The following is a 21,213-nucleotide window of genomic DNA, read 5'->3' on the forward strand; positions in this document are numbered from 1 at the left end:
CTCTAACCAGTCTTTATCTACACATCTGTGGTGTCCCGGTACCGTATCCAATCCAGTACCTGTGTATATAGGTCCCCTTAGCCGGAGTCCCTAGGACGTCGGGGCCCCTATTGTCTTATAAATCCCTACTCAGAGCAGGCCTTAGGTTGAGGCACCCTGTGCAAGCTAACCTCGTGCCCCCCCGTGGCCTTCCCCCAATATTATTTTAAGGATAAGTTATAGATCGCGGGGGGTCCGAGCATTGGGCCCCTTGCTATCTCCTGCACGGGGTCCCAGCAGTCGGCTGGAAGGAGGGGCATGCCGTTCCCCGCACGGAGCACCGGCCGACACGGCCCTCCATGTACCCCATAGAGATACATGGGGGGGGGTGCCGGCCGCGGGGTACAGACGTCAGGTTCCAGCAAACTGCCGGGGCCTGTGCAGAAGATCGTGGGGGGGGGGTACTGGTACTGGGGGGTACTGGTCCTCCAGCTCTATCTTCTCTGCAGACTTCTCACTTTGTCAGCAGATCCTCATCCTCTGCATGAAGACAGTAATCATTATAACCTTGCCAGAAAGTGTACCCTAAATAAAATACTGCCCCACATTGTACACTGAATGTAATACTGCTATACACTGTACCCACTAAATATGATCCTGCCACACACTGTACCCTGAATATAATACTGCTATACACTGTACCCACTAAATATAATCCTGCCCCACACTGTACCCTGAATATAATACTGCTGTACACTGTACCCTGAATATAATACTACTGTACACTGTACCCTAAATAAAATACTGCCCCACACTGTACCCTGAATATAATACTGCTGTACACTGTACCCACTGAATATAATCCTGCCAAACACTGTACCCTGAATATAATACTGCTCTACACTGTACCCTAAAGAAAATACTGCTATACCCTGTACCCACTAAATATACTACTGCCCCACACTGTACCCTGAATATAATACTGCCACACACTCTACCCACTAAATAAAATACTGCCATACACTGTATCCCCTGAATATAATTCTGACATACATGCATATGTATCATATATACATATCCTCTGTGTCCTCATCACCCCCAAAACCCCCGCCAAACCCCTCCTCATCACTACTATTACCCCCCCTCTCCTCATTACCCCCACAACCCCCCTGCACCTCTCATCAACCCCATAACCCTCCCCCTGCACCTCTCATCACCCCATAACCCCCCTGCACCTCTCATCACCCCCTGCACCTCTCATCACCCCATAACCCCCCTGCACCTCTCATGACCCCCATAACCTCCCTGCGCCTCTCATCACCCCCATAACCCCCCTGCACCTCTTTTCACCCCCATAACCCCCCTGCTCCTCTCATCACCCCCTGCACCTCTCATCACCCCCATAACCCCCCTGCAACTCTCATCACCCCCCCTGCACCTCTCATCACCCCCCGCACCTCTCATCACATCCTGCACCTCTCATCACCCACCACACCTCTCATCATCCTCCCCCCGCACCTTTCATCACCCCCCCGCACCTGTCATCACCCCCACCCGCACATCTCATCACCTCCCCCGCACCTCCACCTCTCATCACCCCCCTCGCACCTCTCATCACCCACATAACCCCCGTGCACTTCGTATCACCTCCACAACCAACCCCCCCCGCAAGTTTACTTACCCTGCCGGGGATCGATGCATCGGCGTGAGGTGGCTGCTCCTGTCACTGCACGGAGGAGGATGAAGAATATTGCGCAGAACGTAGGCAGGGACAGGTCAAGTAATTGGAGTAGACGTGCGTGCCTGCGCGGGGCACGTGACGTCTCCACTCCATTCAGCCCTTGGCCTGTCCTGCCCTGCATTGTCTACCCTATTCCCTCCCATGAGTCATAGGGCCCAGAAAGCAGAAATCTGACATTTCCCATGCAGCATCCCTGTACTACAGAACTGCGTTTGCTAAAAAAAAAAAAGTAGTTTAAGGGGCCCGCGCCCTAGAAGTAGAAGTAGAAATGTGCGGGCGGCGGCGGGACTATGAGACAAGCCAGTTAAAGAAAAAAAAAAAGAAAGCTGTGTCGGCCGCTGGGCGCCCCTGTTGCTATGGCACCCTGTGCGGCCGCACAGCTTGCACACCCCAAAGGCCGGCCCTGCCCCTAGTCACCTCTCATCCCTATAGTAGTTATCATGTAGCCATTTAGGATTTGTATGTGTAGGATTGTATAAATGTAAATAGCTAGTTAATTACCTGTCCATAGCGTAGCAGGACCTGCGGGTCTTGTGATCAGATCAACTCTATGGTATTGTGCTTCACTCCCATCATTCATTGTAACAGTGAGGGACAGTTTATTGGACCAGTAAAAACAGCCCCGCCCCTGCCCATATAAGGGAGCGGCGGCCATGTTCTCGCTCTCTTGTTCCTGCGCAACCAAGCAAGAAGCATCTGTGCTGCTGTGATCCGTGAGTCTAGGCCTGAGCCTTGCGGCGATGGCCGATGCCTTTTAATTTCTGAGTGTATCAATCCCCCACACACTCTGCAAGATCACTGGACCTTATCTGTCCCCTAAATCCGTATGGATCTGCACAAATAATCCCTGATTCAGAGACTATATCTAAAGTCAAGGTCCGCAACAACTGTCAGTCATTGCACTATATAGAGACTGTATTCCTGAGACTGTTATTGTGCATTGGATGTACCGCAAGCCTTTCAGTAAAGTTTGTTCAAGTTCAAGTTCAAGTACCTTGTGGACCTTCAGTCATTTATACATGCACCTATCGTTACTGGGAAGGGCGGCGATAGGCCGGAGAATCATCTCAGCATACTAGTCCTCAGCCTGGCGTCACGAACTATAGGGTTAACATTAACCCCTCATCTACCACAACACCCCAACTACCATACACCCACCAAGGCGTACCACACATCCTTTTACACAGCTAGCTGTTTCCTTTGTCAATTTTTGCTCCAGTAGCTCTGTGATCAGACCAGATACACTGGGCTTTTCTCCCCACCTGCATCAATAAGCTTTGGTTGCCCATGACCCTGTTGCGAGTTTAATGATTGTCCTTCCTCATGCCAATTTTGCTATTTACTATCCACTGCATAGTGAGAACATCCCACCTGCTGCTTTGGAGAGGCTTTGACCCAGTCATGTAGTCAACACAATTTGGCCCTTGTCAAAGTTGCTCAAATGCTTACATTTGCATTTTCCTGCTTTTAACACGTCAACTTACTTGAACATATTAATATATTTTACCTCAGTCAATGTTATTCACTTAAATTTTTACATCTTAAAAAAAAAAAAATAATATATATATATATATATATATATATATATATATATATATTGTGCTGAAGTGACCATATGTACATACATACATGTGCTTAGAGCTTAGAGCAGTAGGCAGAGTTTGATTCCTTATTCTGAAAACGGAAGCCTTCGGCGATCAACAAGAAAAACAGATAAAAATAAGCAGAAACTAAGAAAACCAGCAGGCATAAAATTAACCATTGACCTGAAACAGGAAACATACAGAAGGTCAGAATGTAACTGCGATCAGAACCACGATGAGCACAAAAAAAGCTTGAGGCAAGTATCTCTAAGGAAGACCTTTGGTTTTATATACATATAATATCCATATGGTAAACCATGAATTAGAAACCAGACCCTCACTTTATCCGCATTACATGACATCAGCTTATTATTATTTACCTAACCCAATGCCAAATAATAGCCAATACTTGTATACGTTTATTTAAGATGTAAAGGAACAAGACCTAAAAAGTAGGCTTGAAACTTACAGGGGAAAAAAACTGAAAAAGAATAAATTTCCAAAAAGACAATTTGCTGCAAATTTACCCATCAGGATTTGTGGCAAAGATTTTAAAATCCACCGCACATTATTTCGTGTGATGGAATTGTCCCAGATTTGTTGTGGGTTTTCTCGAATAAGTTAATCAATCTGCAACAAAACTAATAAGCTCATAATTTTGAAGCTGCAAATTTGAAAGAAAGTAAAAAAAAATTTTTTTATTAAACACTGTACTTTAAATGCAATTTAAAAGTGTGCATGAAGTAGCTTTTATAGATTATTTTCTTTCTTTCTTTTTTTTTCTCTTTTTGTACCCAATCCATATTTTGGCTTACAAACTACTGATGTTAAATAGTGACCAAAATATGCCCAGAAAGTGGCCTAAGGGTGAAATCACATACAGCTTTTTGGACCTCCATTGTGTTGGTCATGCACACTAAAGGCAGATATTAAAGTATAAAGCAAATTATTAAGCTTCCACATACACAGTATTTTTGGTCTTTTTTTTTTTTTTTTTTTGTGCGTGTGTTTTTTTCAGAGCACAGCAATTTCTGGACTTAAAAGACTAAAATAAAAAAAAGCCCTAAAAATGTTTTAAAATGTTACAAAATGAAAAGACACCAAGCCCCTTTGTAAACATCACTATAAAAAAATGCTTGAATTCATTATTTACAAGAATGTAAAATTATATAAAAGTGTGTGTGTGTGTGTAGTGTGAAGGGCCCATAAAAATCTGTTCAAAAAAGTACAAAGAAATACAGTGCAAAAAGATCAAAACAAAAAAGAAACGTGATGCATGAATGTTGCCTGCTATATATGGCATAATAATAAACACCATTCCAAACATAAATTGTAACTTAAAAAAAAATGTAAACTAAAATTATTGTATAGCTAATAAAGGATATCGCCAATGATAAAGGATATATACAAGGGTATCCTAATGTTATAGGATGCCAATGATAAAGTGGATATAAGGAGTGTATATGAATATTGATATAAATATTGTATACTATTCCTCCTACCTTTCTTCCTTTTTCAAGTGTTAACAACTTACTCTTGTTTCCCTTTGTAGATTGTACGGTTTAAGTAATTGCCAACACAGGGTTAATAATACAAAGTTTTATTCACTAATACACTATATAACTTTAGCTAACATATGTACATATCTGTATAATATCAATGTATGTCAGTGTATACAACAATGGTAACTTCAATACATTAACATTATACTAATACAATTTAACCCAATACAATATCTTACCCGCCCACCTAATTACACACCTATACACAAGCACTCAATCCAGAACAGCTTTCTGTCCCAAGGCTATAGGAGTTTGTGATATACAGTTAACAGGGATGGAAGGGGTTAATGAGTCTTGGTAGAGAGGATTGGAATGGAATTAGTGAGTCTTGGTATGGGAAGGATAGGATGTGACTGTGGAAGTCAAGAGAGAGTGGAGGTTATTAAAGGGGTATTCCAGGCAAAAACTTTTTTTTATATGTCAACTGGTTCTGGAAAGTTAAACAGATTTGTAAATTACTTCTATTAAAAATCTTAATCCTTCCAATAGTTATTAGCTTCTGAAGTTGAGTTGCTGTTTTCTGTCTAACTGCTTTCTGATGACTCACGTCCCAGGAGCTGTGCAGCTCCTATGGGGATATTTTCCCATCATGCACAGCTCCCGGGACGTGACATCATCATTGAGCAATTAGACAGAAAACTTCAGAAGCTAATAACTATTGGAAGGATTAAGATTTTTAATAGAAGTAATTTACAAATCTGTTTAACTTTCCGGAGCCAGTTGATATATAAAAAACGTTTTTGCCTGTAATACCCCTTTAAGAGATAGAAGTTGGGGGGGGGGGCAAAGGTATAGGTTGCAGGGAGGAAAGAGGGTGATACTTAGCAGATTATCAGCCTTGGTGCAGGAGATGAGGCAGGGCAGCAGTTTGATGATGGATCCTCACTGCCTGTTATGGTGGCTGCCTCTCAGGATCACTCCTTCCCTTCCATCCAGCTTGGTATGTATAGCTAACTTTATACAATGTCCTAAGACCCTCCTATCTGGCCAGATATCCCCAGGCACCAACACAGGTTTGGTGGGCACATGCAAGAACGGCAATCCAGCGTGGGTCAGTAGAAAATCCAGACTTTATTAACTCGCGGTAAAAACGGTACAAACAACCAGCAGATCACTGATGAAGGGTGCATGCGCCTGAAACGCGTCTGATCTGCTGGTTGTTTGTACCGTTTTTACCGTGAGTTAATAAACTCTGGATTTTCTACTGACCCACGCTGGATTACCGTTCTTGCGTTTGGATTTGTGTGCACCTGGCTGGGTGCGAATCCGTGTCGAGGGTGTATGGGTGAAGCGAGCTGGATTACATTGCCTAAATACTTGGTGGGCATATACCAGAGACAATGCCACCTGTGCTTTGGCCTCTCTATGACCTGGCCAGATATCCCAAGGCTACCATAATACGTGTATGGAACAGGTTAGGTGGGCCCATTCCAGAATATTATACAACATCCCAAAATATGCCCCTGGTCTAATGGCCATTATATTGTGTTTTATGACATGCCCCAAGTCATGTTAGAAATATTCCTGTTTGTACAACATTTCTATAGACATTCTTATAAGGGTCATTTATAGGGCACAGGCTGATATGAGATAGATCGATATAAATATGATTATATGACTCTTCCCTTCACAATCCCCCTGTTGTCGGGGACTCGTCAATGCAGTTTGGGAAGTGTCATATTGGGATGTATTTACCTCCTCAACCCTGTATGTTGTTGGTAATGGTCCAGGATGGAATGAAGTATAATTTTACATTTAGGTACTTAGACACCACCCATTTCCACAGGTGCACTTTTACTGCCAGTCACCGTAACCCACCATCTCTATCCACAGAACACACAGTCTTTGCATTGATCTTCCGTCTTCTTTCTTGGATTGAAGTCCTTTTAATATGAGTCCTAACTTTGCCCGGACATTTTCTGTGTCTGTCAACAGCCTATCCTGATGTTGTCTCCATTTAAGTTTATCTGGTCAGACTCAAGAATGGCCTCATTTATTCAACAGCAGAGTCTTTGAGTCAACCTGGGCAGCTTTAACCTTGGCTTGTTACCAAGTCAACATGACAGTCCATTGTGCTGACCCCTGTGGCACCACCTTGGTCTTCAGCTGTCATTAGCGCAGAGTGGCATCTTTACGACTCGTCGCAGGCATGACTCTTTTTTTAAAGCTTCTCCTTGTCACTTTGATTGAAGTAGGGATTATCATTGGTTTGGTAGTCTCTGTGGACAGATAAGCAGGTCTTCACCAAGGCAGATCAGAGCTCCTGAGTAGTGGGGAATGTCTCAGTACCTAAGGCCTAATTTTGGGGAGGAATACCACCTTCCATTCCCCTGTTGCTGACACTCAATCCATCCCTTATGAACCATACCATTCTGAGGGTTGAAGTGGCAATTACCTTGAATAGTGTGGGCCCCTTACCTGTCCCTATGGGTCCAAACACACCTACAGCACACTCGGACATAATGGGGACTACCCACACACACACCCAGATACCTTTAAAGAATATTTAAAAACAATACACCCAACCCAGATCAAACGATGGTTATTGACTCCGGTACACATAGAGACTCATGCCAAATAGCATTTCTGGTATACACATCCAAAAACACATGGGTCACAAACCCTTGTGCAATTGGGCTGTAAATGTATGCACACCCATGTAGGTGGTCACCCATTTACACCTAGAGTGTCTATATGTACTTTTTAACGTAAGGATGCAACATAGATAAAAACAACATAATTATCATTTACAATAGATTCATAGATATCTTCAAGTATGTAATATTTTGCGGCCGCAGGACTGTATCAGTATTATGTCCTTGACCCCTGTCTTCGTAAAAGTTCATGATGCTGTGTCTGGCCCTGCTGTAATTGGTCAGCCAGCCTCTTTGTTCTTCTGTAAATTAAGAAGAGTCCTATATACATGAGGGCAACCAGGATTAGGAGAATGATGATTGGATGGATAAACAAGTTAAAGAAAGATGTGGCTTTTGGGCTGTATCCAAAAAGGCTTTCCCACCAGGACACAGAAGAGTCTCTTTCTAAAGCATACACAACCCCTGTAATCTTGGTTGTGTTATGTTCTAACTGGATAGTGGCTTGACTCTCGGTCTCTCTCAGCTTCTGCACAATCTTCTCTTCGCTACTAAAATCTAAAAGAAGACGCTTTAATTCTGTGCCGAAGCCGAGAGGAATCTTCTGAAGTCTCACTGGGGTGTCAGGGCGGATGTCGAGTCTCTTCTCTGGAGTGATTGGAGTTCTTCCTTTTTGATCAGCTACATCAATTCCTAGAACGGGATTAAGAGTACAATATGCTCCTGGGAGGAGTTCTCCTCTTTCGGTGCAGTTAGTGGCATAAACAGCATAAGATGCATTCCCTCTTTGGTACCAACACTAATAACCCTGACCCAGATATTTAAGGTTGGAAGAAGGGATTAAGTTTGCCTTCATCTCACAAGACCCCTCAGAATTCCAACATTGGTGTCTAAGCACCCGGTCGTACCTATGTTGACAGAGGATAGCCACTGAGTTACCCACCATTTAGTATGGTTTAAACTTTTAGTGTCTGTTTCCATCTGGATCCTGTCATCTGGTAAGGGATAAGTTATTTAACATGTCTATCCTTACCACCTGAGCCTATATGTGTGTATGTAAAATTGAAAAGCTGGAACCACTTCGACTCATCACCTACTCCCCCCCTTCCCCAACTTATATTGTGTGGTGTTAAGTTGGGGAGGCTTGGGTGGCTTTTGCTTGGTCGATGTGGATCCAAAAGGTTGCCTGCCTTCTGTGTGATTTATTTTTAGCAGTCATCGGCCTTTGCACTTTTACCATTGTGTCGCCCATTGCTTCCAGGACCTGATATGGTCCCTCCCAGTTTGCATCCCATGGTCCAGCCTTACGGAACACCTTGACCATAACCATATCACCTACAGAGGGTATGGGAGTCTCCCCCTGTAGATATGGTTTGTGCATTCGTATTGCTGCATGTGGCAGTAACTCCTTCAGGTTCTGTTGAACCTGTTGGAGAAACACATCTCTGGCAATGGCGTTTTTCATTGGTTCCGATATTTGTGGCTCATTTGTAAAGCAGAGCGGCATCTTGCGCCCTGTCATGAGCTTGAAAGGTGTTACACCAGTGGTGGATGATTCCGAGGCTCTGATTCCCATAAGCACAGCTGGGAGAGAGACTACCCAAGAGGAACCCGTTTCCATCAATGCCTTGGATAGTTGCATTTTGATGTTACGGTTCATCCGTTCCACTATGCCTGCAGACTGGGTATGGTAAGGTACATGAAACCTCTGCTTTATGTCCAAAAGTCCACAAAGAGAATTCATTACCTTGCCTGTGAAATGGGTCCCCCGGTCGGATTCAATCACTCTGGGAATTCCCCATCGTGACAGAATCTGCTCCCAAAGGACCCAGGCAGTAGTGGTGGCTGTGTCATTTGTGGTTGGGATTACTTCTACCCATTTGGAGAAGACATCCACAACCACCAGTGCATAACGGCACTTATGACTGCCAGCTGGCAGTGGTCCTATGAAATCAATTTGTATTGATGACCACGGTCCATCAGCTGAAGGAACACGTTGCAACACTGGCTTAAGGGCTGGAGCTCTTGGATTTATCTGGGCACACACCAGGCATTGTAGGGTGACTTCCTCCACTGTTTTGGACATTCCTGACATTCTCCTTTAGAAGGGACAGTAGCTTATCCCGGCCAAGGTGTCCCAACAATTGGTGGTTAAGTCTTGTCAGCTCTGCTTGCAGATGCTGTGGGACTACAGGCAGAGGGAGTGGATGGTCACCAGTGTTATAGCACAAGATTCCCTGACAGATCCTCCATGGATCCTGTGGGTTGGTAAAATGCGCAGTCAGAAGAGGATCCTTGAGCCAAGGGTTTGATCCTTCAGTCACGTGAGCCAAGGGTTTGTTCTGGCTGTCGACAAACCCTCGTCATTTCCATGTGTCCAGATGCAGGGTGAGGGATCGGACTACATATGAGCTGTCACTATATATAGTACGATTCCCTGGGGGCTGAAGTAGAAGAGCTTCTTTGATAGCTTCCAGCTCAGCCCGCTGTGCTGACAAGTGGCCTGGCAACCTGACAAGGCTCTGGTTACCTGTGGTCTCATCCAGCATAGCAAACCCTGTCACATAGATGCCATCCAAACAAAAGCGAGAGCCATCAACAAAGATGATTCTGTCATCTGGATGTGAAGTTGTCCTGAACAGTTGGGGAGCAGTGACGTGCATTGGTTGTCCACAGTCATGTTCAGTCCCTGTCATATTCAACAACTGGGACAAAACATACCTTGCCTTTTGTGTCACGGTCAGATTTCTTCCACTCAAGTCCATGATCCACTTCCCGAATCTCTGTTGTGAGACTCCAGGGAGGGTATCACGAAGAAAGAGGGCTAAAGGTGAATGTGGAGTCTGAGCAGGGAGGGGCTTGAAGCCTACAATTTGCTCAGTTGCTTTAACTGCACAGTGCACGGCTGCAAGTTGCTTGGCACACTCATCAAACCCTCTTTCAACTGGTGAAAGAAGCCTGGAGAAGTATCCCAGTGGTCTATACTCTGATCCTACTCGTTGAAGCAGGACCGCTGAGATAGACTCTGCACCAGCATGTGCCTGAACTGCCATTTCTCCTTCAGGGTGAGGGGTTGCTAAGACTGGGACCAGGGAGAGGTTTCTTTTCAGAGTTGAAAATGCCTCTTCCTGTGGTTCTGACCAGTCTTTCAAGGAAGGTTCAAGTAAGTTCATAAAGTGTCTTCGCTTTCGCAGCAAAATCCTCTATGAACTCTCTCATAAAGTTGGCTACCCCCAGGAACTTGCACAAGTCCTGAAGAGTGCCAGGTCTGGGTAGTTTCACCATGGCTTCCACGCGGGCAGCCATGATGCCTTTGGCTCAATGGGAAATTTGGATGCCAAGGAAGGTTACTTCTGACCTAGCCAAGTTGGCCTTGTGAGGGATCAGTTTGAGCCCTGCTTGGACAAGGAGTCCCAGCAGTTCCCTCAACAGAGCCAAGTGCTCTTCCATGGTCTCTGTGTGAAAAAGCAAATCGTCTACATATTGCAGCAGACATTCTGGCCGTGAAAACACACTTAGTACGGCCGCCAATGCCTGGTGAAAATATGTAGGGCTGCTGTGAAACCCTTGAACGAGTACACAAAACATGTACTGTTTGTCCCCCACGGTGAAAGCAAACTTGTACCTACAGCTCTCTGTCAGTTCGATGGAAAAGTACCCGTTGGCAACATCAATGGTCGAGAATACACAACTTTTGCCACTTATTCTTGCCATTATGTCGGGAGTCTGTACAACTACTGGGGCAGACATGGGGGTGCATTTGTTAAGGACTCATAGGTCTACAGTCAATCTGAAAGAATTTGTGTCCTTCTTTTTCACAGGCCAAAGGGCATTGTTGCATTTAGAATTGCCCTCTATGACCATGCCCCTTTCTGTCAAATCCTGGACTGTGTCCAGTATTGACTCCATTGCCTCTGGTGGAAAGCGGTATTGTCGTTGAGGTGGTGGGTCTGGCCCTTTGATGTCCACCTGAACACCTACCATTTTCCCGCAGTCATTTTTACTTTGGGCCCACAAACCTGGATGCTCATACACAATGGGTTCAAGGTCTATGTTATGTGAGACCTCTGGCCATTTGTGTTCCAGCATGTTGACAGAATTTTCAATTGCAGGCAGGGGTGGTCCCAGACACTGGTGTTGTATGACACACACCTTTGCTTGTCTAGGGCCCCTCCACACAATGCAGTTTGCCAAATCAATGATCCATCCGTTCCTTGTCATTACATCGGTACCAATGATGTTATCGGAACCTTGGTAATACCACATTGAGATACCACATCTTCAGTGTCATATGTCTGGCAATCTGGATGACAACTTCCTCCATTCTGTGGGCTCTCACCCCCCTTGTTGGTGATCAAATCCGATCACCACACACTGAGGGCTGTCGGGGTGAAGATCAGGTTTCACATTAGTGATGGAAATTTCCGCCCAAGTGTCAAGCATGATCTTTGTGTCCTGATTGTTTATTCTGGCTTCAATGTGGGGTCTCCCTGAAGAATCCAATATGATGTGACATATTGGAGCCAGATGTTTAGGGATCCCTGACCGTCAGTCAAGGTGTACCAGACTCCTAGTAGGTACCTCTGTGGTACATACTGCCACTTGAGAATGTTCAGCTGGAACATTCTGCATAGCTTCTACCCTTAATGGTTCTTCAGCTGGTTTGCTTGGGACATTTATAAGTGCAACATGTTTAGCTATCCATTGTAAATGCTCCGAATTCTTTTCTGTCTGTACCCCATGTTGTTTGGCATAATTGTGTTTCACTTTGAAACCGTTATTATTGCCAGTTTTATCTTGGGTAATTGTTTTGAAGTAACCTTGTGGACAGTTTCTTTTCATGTGCCCATATTTCAGACACAGGAAACAACGAATGTGTCCTGACTGCTTGTTTTCCAATGGTGGAGCTGTGGGGTAGACAGGTCTGTATGGCTTAGCATGGTGTTTCTGTTCATCTTTAGATCTAAAGGTGACATTCCCACGCTCCCTAACTTTCACAGACTTTCTATTGTGCAGCAGATCTCGCCTGTACTGCTCAATAATCATAGCTGCATCTGTGAGCGAAGATTCTTTCGCTGCACTTAACCGGATCGCAGTCTCCAGATAAGGGAATCTTTCCACAAACATACGCACCATGCCTTGTGGTACTCCTCTACCTTGATCTTTTGTTACCTTCCTGTACATTGCTTCAAACCTCCCACACAGAGACAAGGGTTCATCATGTATGGTGGGTTTGAATTTAGTCAGGATATCCGAGGTAACATCCCAATGGCCAGTTGCTAATTTCATAAGTATTGAAAGGCGTTCTTCCTCATTATGAAATTAGCCATTTTTGGGGTCCATTTTCCCTGTTGCCTCATACCTCTGGATAAGGTATGTAGGCAACCACAATTTAAACAACTCCATGCGATTTTGAGGGGCCACTGAAAACTTGTTGCAATGTCCCTCGAAAATGTTGCATGAGGTAAATGGATCTACATTGGGATCATAACTAGGGATCTCTTTGCAGATCTTTAACAGGAACTTTATCCTTTCCATACCGTTGTGGTTAGGATAAAATTCCGGCACCCTTCTTGTTTGCCTTGGTAGACTGGAAGCTGAGTTTACAGTTTGCCATCCGCTACCAAATAGCACACTTGTTCCCTCCCTATTACCGGGACTGTTATCCATATTCTCACAGGTGTTGGAGAATATGATAACTCACGCTCCACCTGTCTCCTATCATCCAGATTTGGAGATTGAGGTATTCGTTCCCCATCAGGCACTGGAGCCATTTCTACTGTCTCCCCCTCTGCCAACTCCGTAACACAGACTTGTTTAGTTGACAACGGCAACTTGCTATGTGCACTAGGCCGAGACAGATTAGTGAGGATCTGCTGCTGGTTTGCAATCATCTGCGACTTTGCAGCCAGATCTTCCCTAAGTGTTGCTATCATGGCATCAGTAGAGGCCATTCTAGTTCTATACTGATTGATCTCAGTGTACAATTGAAGAAGTTCTTTGTCCATGTCAGAGCAATACCTCTCTCGGTCAGAGAGTTTTGATTCCAACATATAAATTTCCTTGCCTCTCTCAATTGTACACTGGGCTTCTTCTTCTAACTGGTATTCCAGTGTACACACTTGTTTCATTTTATCTAAGCAGCTATGGCAGTGATAGTTATGTATATCAGCTACCGTGTGTGCCTTCCTGTTAGCAGCAATTGTTTCCCTGTGTTCAGGCTTCCAAATGGCGTCCTCAAAGCAAAGCAATATACTAGCTTTACTAACATCTTAAGCCGTTTAGAAGTTTTGTTCAGAACACATCTTTTGCTAATATGCATTTTATCATATTTATATGCTTGATCTAATAATGCGGACCATAACATTTCTGCTGATTTGTATGTGGTGGGGGGTATAGGGTCAAAACTACTATGTTGTGCTAAATCTTTTAGTGTGGAAAAGTCCATACTCACGTTTTCCTTTGTCATCTTGGTCAGTGTTGTCCTTCTTGTCCCTTTCGTGCTGCTTGGAAAAGGTCCTTTTCTTCCGGAATGCCTTTTCCCGACCAGCTGGACGTCACCATAGGAACACTACCGTCTATGGTTGAAAGTATGTGTATGGAATTATTTTACTTAGTGAATCATTCGCCGTTTCGCCGCAAAGGAAAAAAAAATTGTTAACACCTTAGAAAAACAAATAAAAGAAAAAGGTTCGCTGTTCCTAAATATATTCCTGTGTCCTGTTTTTAATCAAAACTATGCTATTTGTCCAAACTTCAAGGTCTAGACACACAGTAGAACATAACACTTCACCGTGTACGTATGTTGACTCTTCCCTTCACAATAGCTACAGTAACACATCCAATAGCTATGCTTGGGTCAAACTCCCAGCCCCCCCACTGATCAGCTGACTGAACAGGCCTGGCCTCTCGGGCCTAGAGGTGTTTGGTACATCAGACAGCTGCAGCTCAGAACTATTCAAATGAATAGGACATAGTTATACAATATGTATAGAGCTGTGCCTGGTAATAATGAAGGTATACAGCGTTCACTAAAGTAGCTTTAATCCTGTCCATAGGCTGGATTTCCTATTTGTCAATATATTTGAATATTTCTGGTAAGATTATGTTACGAATATTTCTACACATCTCTAAATGATAGTATCCTGTGCTGGGGCTCTTCAATGGTGAGAAAACACAATGTGAGCTATGATATTTCTAAATTCTTTCAAATTAAAGTTTTACTAAGGGAAAAAACAACCATTTCTCTTTTGCCCCAAAGACGATAAATTATTATTTCGAACAATTAAGGCACATTGTTTTTTTTTTCCTGTGACATAGACCTATTGTGTGTTCATTTTACTTTACTTTACTCTACTCCCTCTATGGAACCAGAAGGGACATCTCTGAGCAGAGATCATGTTGACTAAGCCCCATTCAGGAACAATTTATCATTTTAGAAACAAAGCCAATTCACAGTAGATGGTTATCTGCTTCCTCTATCTGTGTTCTTTTTTTTCCACGTGCGCAGTATGCTGGCGTTAGGGAAAAATGTTTTCAAAGAGATAAATTGTAAAAGTCATGGATCTATTCATTTTTATAGCCCAGGAGTCAAGAAATCCTCTGCTCTACATTTCAACTCTGAACTGTGGGCCACAGCTTATTAAAAAGAGTTATCCAAAGGAGACCATGAAAATAGATGCATATGTGCAGAGGACTATGCTATAGCCTAAACCATTCCCCTCTGTCAATCCACAAGAAGACATTTGTCTGACTGCTATATGTCATGAATATAAATACCTTATTTTTTGCTGTATAAGACACACTTTTTCTTCCCCAAAACTGGGGTGGGAAAAGTTGGTGCGTCTTATACGGCAAATACACATTAAAACCTGTCTTATCGCGGCGGTCCCTGCGGCCATCAACGGCCGGGACCCGCGGCTAATACAGGACATCACCGATCGCGGTGATGCCCTGTATTAACCCTTCAGACGCGGCGATCAAAGCTGATCGCCGCTTCTGAAGTGAAAGTGACACTAACCCGGCTGCTCAGTCGGGCTGTTCGGGACCGCCGCGGAGAAATCGCGGCGTCCCGAACAGCTTACAGGACACCGGGAGGGACCTTACCTGCCTCCTCGGTGTCTGCTCCGTGCCGGGATCCCCTGCATGGCCAGCGCTCTCCTTCATCGTCATCACATCGTCGCGCACGCCATCCCGTCATCCAATAGGAGCGAAGTGCGTAGCGTGTGTAGCGACGTGCATAGCGGCGTGCGTAGTGACGTGATGGCTGACATGGAGAGCGAGGATACCCGGCAGCAGAGACGTTCCGGAGCGACTGGGACACCCCGGGGACGCGGCGACAGCGATGGAGGGAAATATCCAGGGCAGCGGTGACGGGTCCGGAGCGGCGGGGACACGTGAATATTACTTCCTATACCAGTGGTCTTCAACCTGCGGACCTCCAGACGTTGCAAAACTTCAACTCCTGGCTTGCTGGGAGTTGCAGTTTTGCAACATCTGGAGGTCCGCAGGTTGAAGGTTCAGAATCTTTTTTTTCTATATTTTCATCCTTTAAAATTGGGTGCCAAAGTGTCTTATATGGTGAAAAATACGGTATCTTCTGAACCATTGGTAATGTTTTTTTAAGAATTATATTGATTGGCTGAGAGGTTTTCTATCTTTACCCCTTTGACCAAGATCCATAGACACTTATCTTATATAAGAAACTGTATTTACTATTGTGAATATTTGCTAGTTCTGGAGTGCGACTGCGGAATGCCATCCCCTGCTATCTACTATGCTTAGATCTATGTGTTTCTTTGCTATATTTGATAGACATTTCTAATCCCTGATTGCTTCTACAGCTTGACGCCCCCACTATCTGCCATACTATGTTCTAATTGTCTTTATAATATAGCCACTATGTCTTATCAGTCTATGGGTGCCACTCAAAGGTGCCTCTGTTTTTTGCAATCAGCCGTTCTACTGGCTTTCAGCATATTTTCCTATTTGTAAAGGACTAAAACTGAGAATTCTATGTTAGTTTTATGCGGTGAACGTCTGTGCTATCTTGTTTTGCTTGCTTTACATTTTATTTGCACATTTGGGTATAGGTACATCTTTAGTTAACCTTGGTACTTCCTAGTTTTATACTGTGAGCTGCACCAGTCTGCATTTGCATATTGTCCTGTTTATTAAAATAAAGACCATGTCTATGTAGATGAAATCTTGCTAGGAGCCATCTTGACACTGTCCTCCATACTTTGGTATCTCTCAAGTTACAGAAGAGCCCTTTTAGATAGACCGATGAGCTGCAAATAACAATTGCTGAGCTTGGTTATTGGTGCTCAACTGAGCAGCTGGACTACACGAATGAACTCTGTAATTCATAATTCATAATTAGAGATAAGCAAATTTTTGAAAAATTGAATGCGGCCGATTCTCCGAATTAAAAAAAAAATCGATTTGATCTGAATAAATTCTCGGCAAATTTGTATTAGTAATGTATTTTAATAATGTTATAAAAAAAAAAAAAAAACAGTAACCATAGTCCTCAGTGTTCTACTAAGAGAGTGTATGATGGACTTCAGAAATGGATAAAGATAATTAATTTACTCACATATGTAAAATGGTACAAATAAAATAAAAACAATCATAATTATAAATGCTCTGCAGGGCCCTTGCGTTTTTTTTTAGCATCCAGACTTACTAATAAACCCACAAATGATGACCAAAACAAATATAAAAAAGATATGCAATAAACTATTGTTAGTCTGCATAAAATTGCAATTGAGTACTCCGTGGTATTTTTTTTTATATGCCAGCAATAGTGGATATCCACCTGTAAGGAGAAAATAGTCTAGAGTTCCACTTTAAGATGGTATATGTTCGCCTGTATCAAATATCCACCTGGAATAAAACCACATATAATATGAGTTCCCACAGATGTAACCACCAGTCATATGGTGAATAGACCACCTTCAAATACCGGCGTATACTGTCCTGAAAAGAGAATGATATAGCTCCATCTTTGGATTGCCGATATAGTGTGGATAGCCTACGGGAGGAAGATGGTATTGGCACTGCGTGCCACTCACCGCTCCACGTCGGGGCTCCTGGATCTTCTCCGGTGTTCTAGCCAGCAGTGATGGGACTTGTGGGTAACGGCACGCCTGCCGGCGCCTGCAAAGTCCTCCGCAGCTGTACGCTGGCGAGCTTCCGGTCTGCAAGCTTCCAGATGACTGCAGATCAGCTGACCGTGCACTGATCACGCCCTTTAGATATTCCAAAAGGTGCTAGGGAAGGCAAAGTCCAATGGTGAGGAAGGGGGTTGGACACTTCCTACAATACCTCAAAACGTGTTTGGTGTACATTCTATGCACGAACGCAATACTGCTTTGACCCACATTCATGTTGAGCATTATTTTGCCTGCTTTCAAAACTCCGTGCTGGACTTTAATACCATCTGTCCAGACGAGAAGGGGTTAACCACCATCTCCCTGGCTAGTGGACATCCATTTCCACCCACTGGTTATCATTCATACCACCTTTGTTGGACTTTGCCGTCGCTACCACCTTTTGGAATATCTAAAGTAAGCGATCAGCGCATGGTCAGCTGATCTGCAGTCATCTGACCGCAAAGATCGGAAGCTCGCCAGCGTACAGCCGCAGAGGACTTTGCAGACACCGGCAGGTGTGCGGTTACCTGCAAGTCCCAGAGCTGCTGGCTAGAGCACCGGAGAGGATCCAGGAGCCCCGACGTGGAGCGGTGAGTGGCACTCAGTGCCAATACCATCTTCCTCCCGCAAGTTATCCACACTATATCGGCAATCCAAAGGGGGAGCTATATCATTCTCTTTTCAGGACAGTATATGCCCGTATTTGAAGGTGGTCTATTCACCATATGAATGGTGGTTACATCTGTGGGAACTCATATTTTATGTGGTTTTATTCCAGGTGATTATTTGATACAGGCAAACATATACCATCTTAAAGTGGAACTCTAGACTATTTTCTCCTTACAGGTAGATATCCACTATTGCCATAAAAAAATACCACCGAGTACTCAATTGCAATTTTATGCAGACTAACAATAGTTTATTGCATATCTTTATTGTGCATTTTTTATATTTGCTTTTTTATATTTGCTTTGGTCATCATTTGTGGGTTTATTAGTAAATCCGGATGCTAAAAAACCTCAAGGGCCCTGCGAAGCATTTTAATTATTATTGTTTTTATTTTATTTGTTACTTACGTGAGTAAATTAATTATCTTTATCGATTTCTGAAGTCCATCATATACTCTCTGAGTAGGACATTGAGGACTGTGGTTACTGTTTTTTTGATACCCTTTTTCTTTTCCCTCCTCGGGTGAGAGGATCACAATTAACCTTGTGCCCTCTGTTGTGAGCTCCACTCTCTTTTTTCTATTTTAATATTGTGTTTAATAAAGTGTGTGTGTGTTTTATTTTATTTTTTCAAATTTTTAGGTAGTACTACTACTCCCTGTATAATGTATAGATGCGGGTGGCCGGCCGCTCTTCTCTGGTCCCACTGTAGTATGAGTATATGCCATATATATATATCTATTATTCAGATTTGCCGCAGAGAGCTGTGAGTGGCTGGAACCATCTGGCCAATCACAGCTCTCTGCGGGAAATATTAATACGTGATGTGAATTCTATTCACATCACTGGCCGGCCAGAGTATAGTGCAGAGATGTGAGCGCAGGAGAAAGCCGCATTATCTCTGCAATAGAAAGGACAATCTCATCGGGTGTCAGGAATGATACCCGGGGCGATATGTCTATTAGTAGAGGTACTACAGCTCCCATCATGGAACAGTCTGTTCCATGCTGGTAGTAGTAGTATTACCTAAAAAATGTAAAAAAAAAAAAAAATAGAGAAAAAAAGTGAAAAACACACACACTTTATTAAACACAATATTAAAATACATTACTAATTAAAAAATTTAAAAAGTTACTTATAAAAAATATATTATTTATATATTACACTCGAGGAAATGATTGACTTGAGTATAAGCCTAGGGTGGGAAATACATTATCCCCCCCTGTCATCATCCATCATCCCCCCCTCCCCTGTCATAACCCCCCTGTCATCATCCAGACCCCCCTGTCATCATCACACCCTGTCATCATCCCCCCCGTCATCATCCAGACCCCCTCTGTCATCATCCCCGTCATCATCACCCCCTGTTCAACCCCTCCTGTCATCCAGACCCCCTGTCAATATCCTCCTGTCATCATCCAGACCACCCCCCTTTCGTTGTCTACTCCCCAGTTGTTGCTCTCTTGGTCCTTTCCTGTTGCCTAGTAGCTGCAGGGACAGTCCGCATACCGGTGGGGAGGGTGAGCCGGTACAGGCTGTCTATCTTCACTGGGAAACCCTCTTCTCTGTGCAGGGACTCCCCTGATGTCACAGATGTCTGCTGCACATGGACGTTCCTGCGCGGTAGCGTCAATGCAGCCTCACTAGTCCGGGGACGGCCCTCCCCACCAAAATGCGGACGATCCCTGCAGCGTAGATGGGCAAAGGTGGACGGTCCGGCCCACCCAGCATTCCCCCACACCCCACCCCTCCGGTATGCCTGAAGTGATTTTTTTTTCCACTCAAGTATATGCCGATGGGGGCTTTAAAAAAAATTGGCTTATACTCGAGTATATACAGTATGTAAATGTGCCTCCATCATGTCTTATTGCTTGAATAAATCACTTTCCCATAGGCCTCACTTTAGCTTTATTTTTTGAGTCATTATTATACATGATACCTGTAGTTAAAGGGAAATTGTCGCCTGAATTTTGGTGTTGGTTTGTATTCATCTTTAGAAAATTATTGCATAGTGATGCTAAACAAAAATTTGATCATGTGATATGTACAGTGAATTTGAGCAGAAACCACTCTTGGGCTTTGATAATAATATATTCTTATTCAACAGTACTTGGCACCCACCCAAGATACTGTGTGATATGAAGAGAGGTTGGGGACCTGGACTCCATCCTACTGGCAATGCCAATGTACCATCTACAACTGTGTGGTTGTTTCTTAAAGTGTGTCTCTGCTACCTATGTACACACTCCTCAATATTGGTAACCATGCCCAAAATAGTTCCAACAATTGTTGACCATTAAAATGGATGATTGATAATGTCATTCATGGTCCTGTATTCTCGCTGCTATTGTTTGAGAGCCACCTCTATCATGTCTATATATCCAAATATCACACTCAACCTGACCCTCTGTTGGACTCCATTGCAACATTTCCTAAAATATCTTCCAGTCTCATCTGCTTTTGTACGTGAACTCTTTTCTTTTCAAGGAGCTGTGTCAGATCCATGGCCCTCTTAGCAGAGGCCTATTACTTACAAATGTGTGATTCCATCAATTGAGTCCTTTTTTTTTTTTGCCTAAGAAAGCGGTAAAGGGATCTGGATCTTTTCCACCATGATAACACATATAGTAAATTACTCATCTTCAAAGCTGAGTATTTAAACAATTGTTGCCTCTTTTCCCCCTCAAAGACCCCATCTCTATCAGGTCACATTTTTGGTAATTATTTCTATTGAGTTGTACAGTATGTTTTTGTCTTTTGTTGTTTTAGTATAACACGTTTCATGGATATTCTATGATTTTTAGTGCTTTGGCCAAGTATGGGAAGGGTTCTGACCACCTTTTTTCTATATTACAACTTTTTTCAACCTCACAAGGAGCTGAGGATTCTATCCCCCATGTAAAATTGATAGGCATGTGTCTTTTCTCAA

Source organism: Hyla sarda, chromosome 6 (genome assembly GCF_029499605.1).
Source record: "Hyla sarda isolate aHylSar1 chromosome 6, aHylSar1.hap1, whole genome shotgun sequence".
Lineage (NCBI taxonomy): Eukaryota > Metazoa > Chordata > Amphibia > Anura > Hylidae > Hyla > Hyla sarda.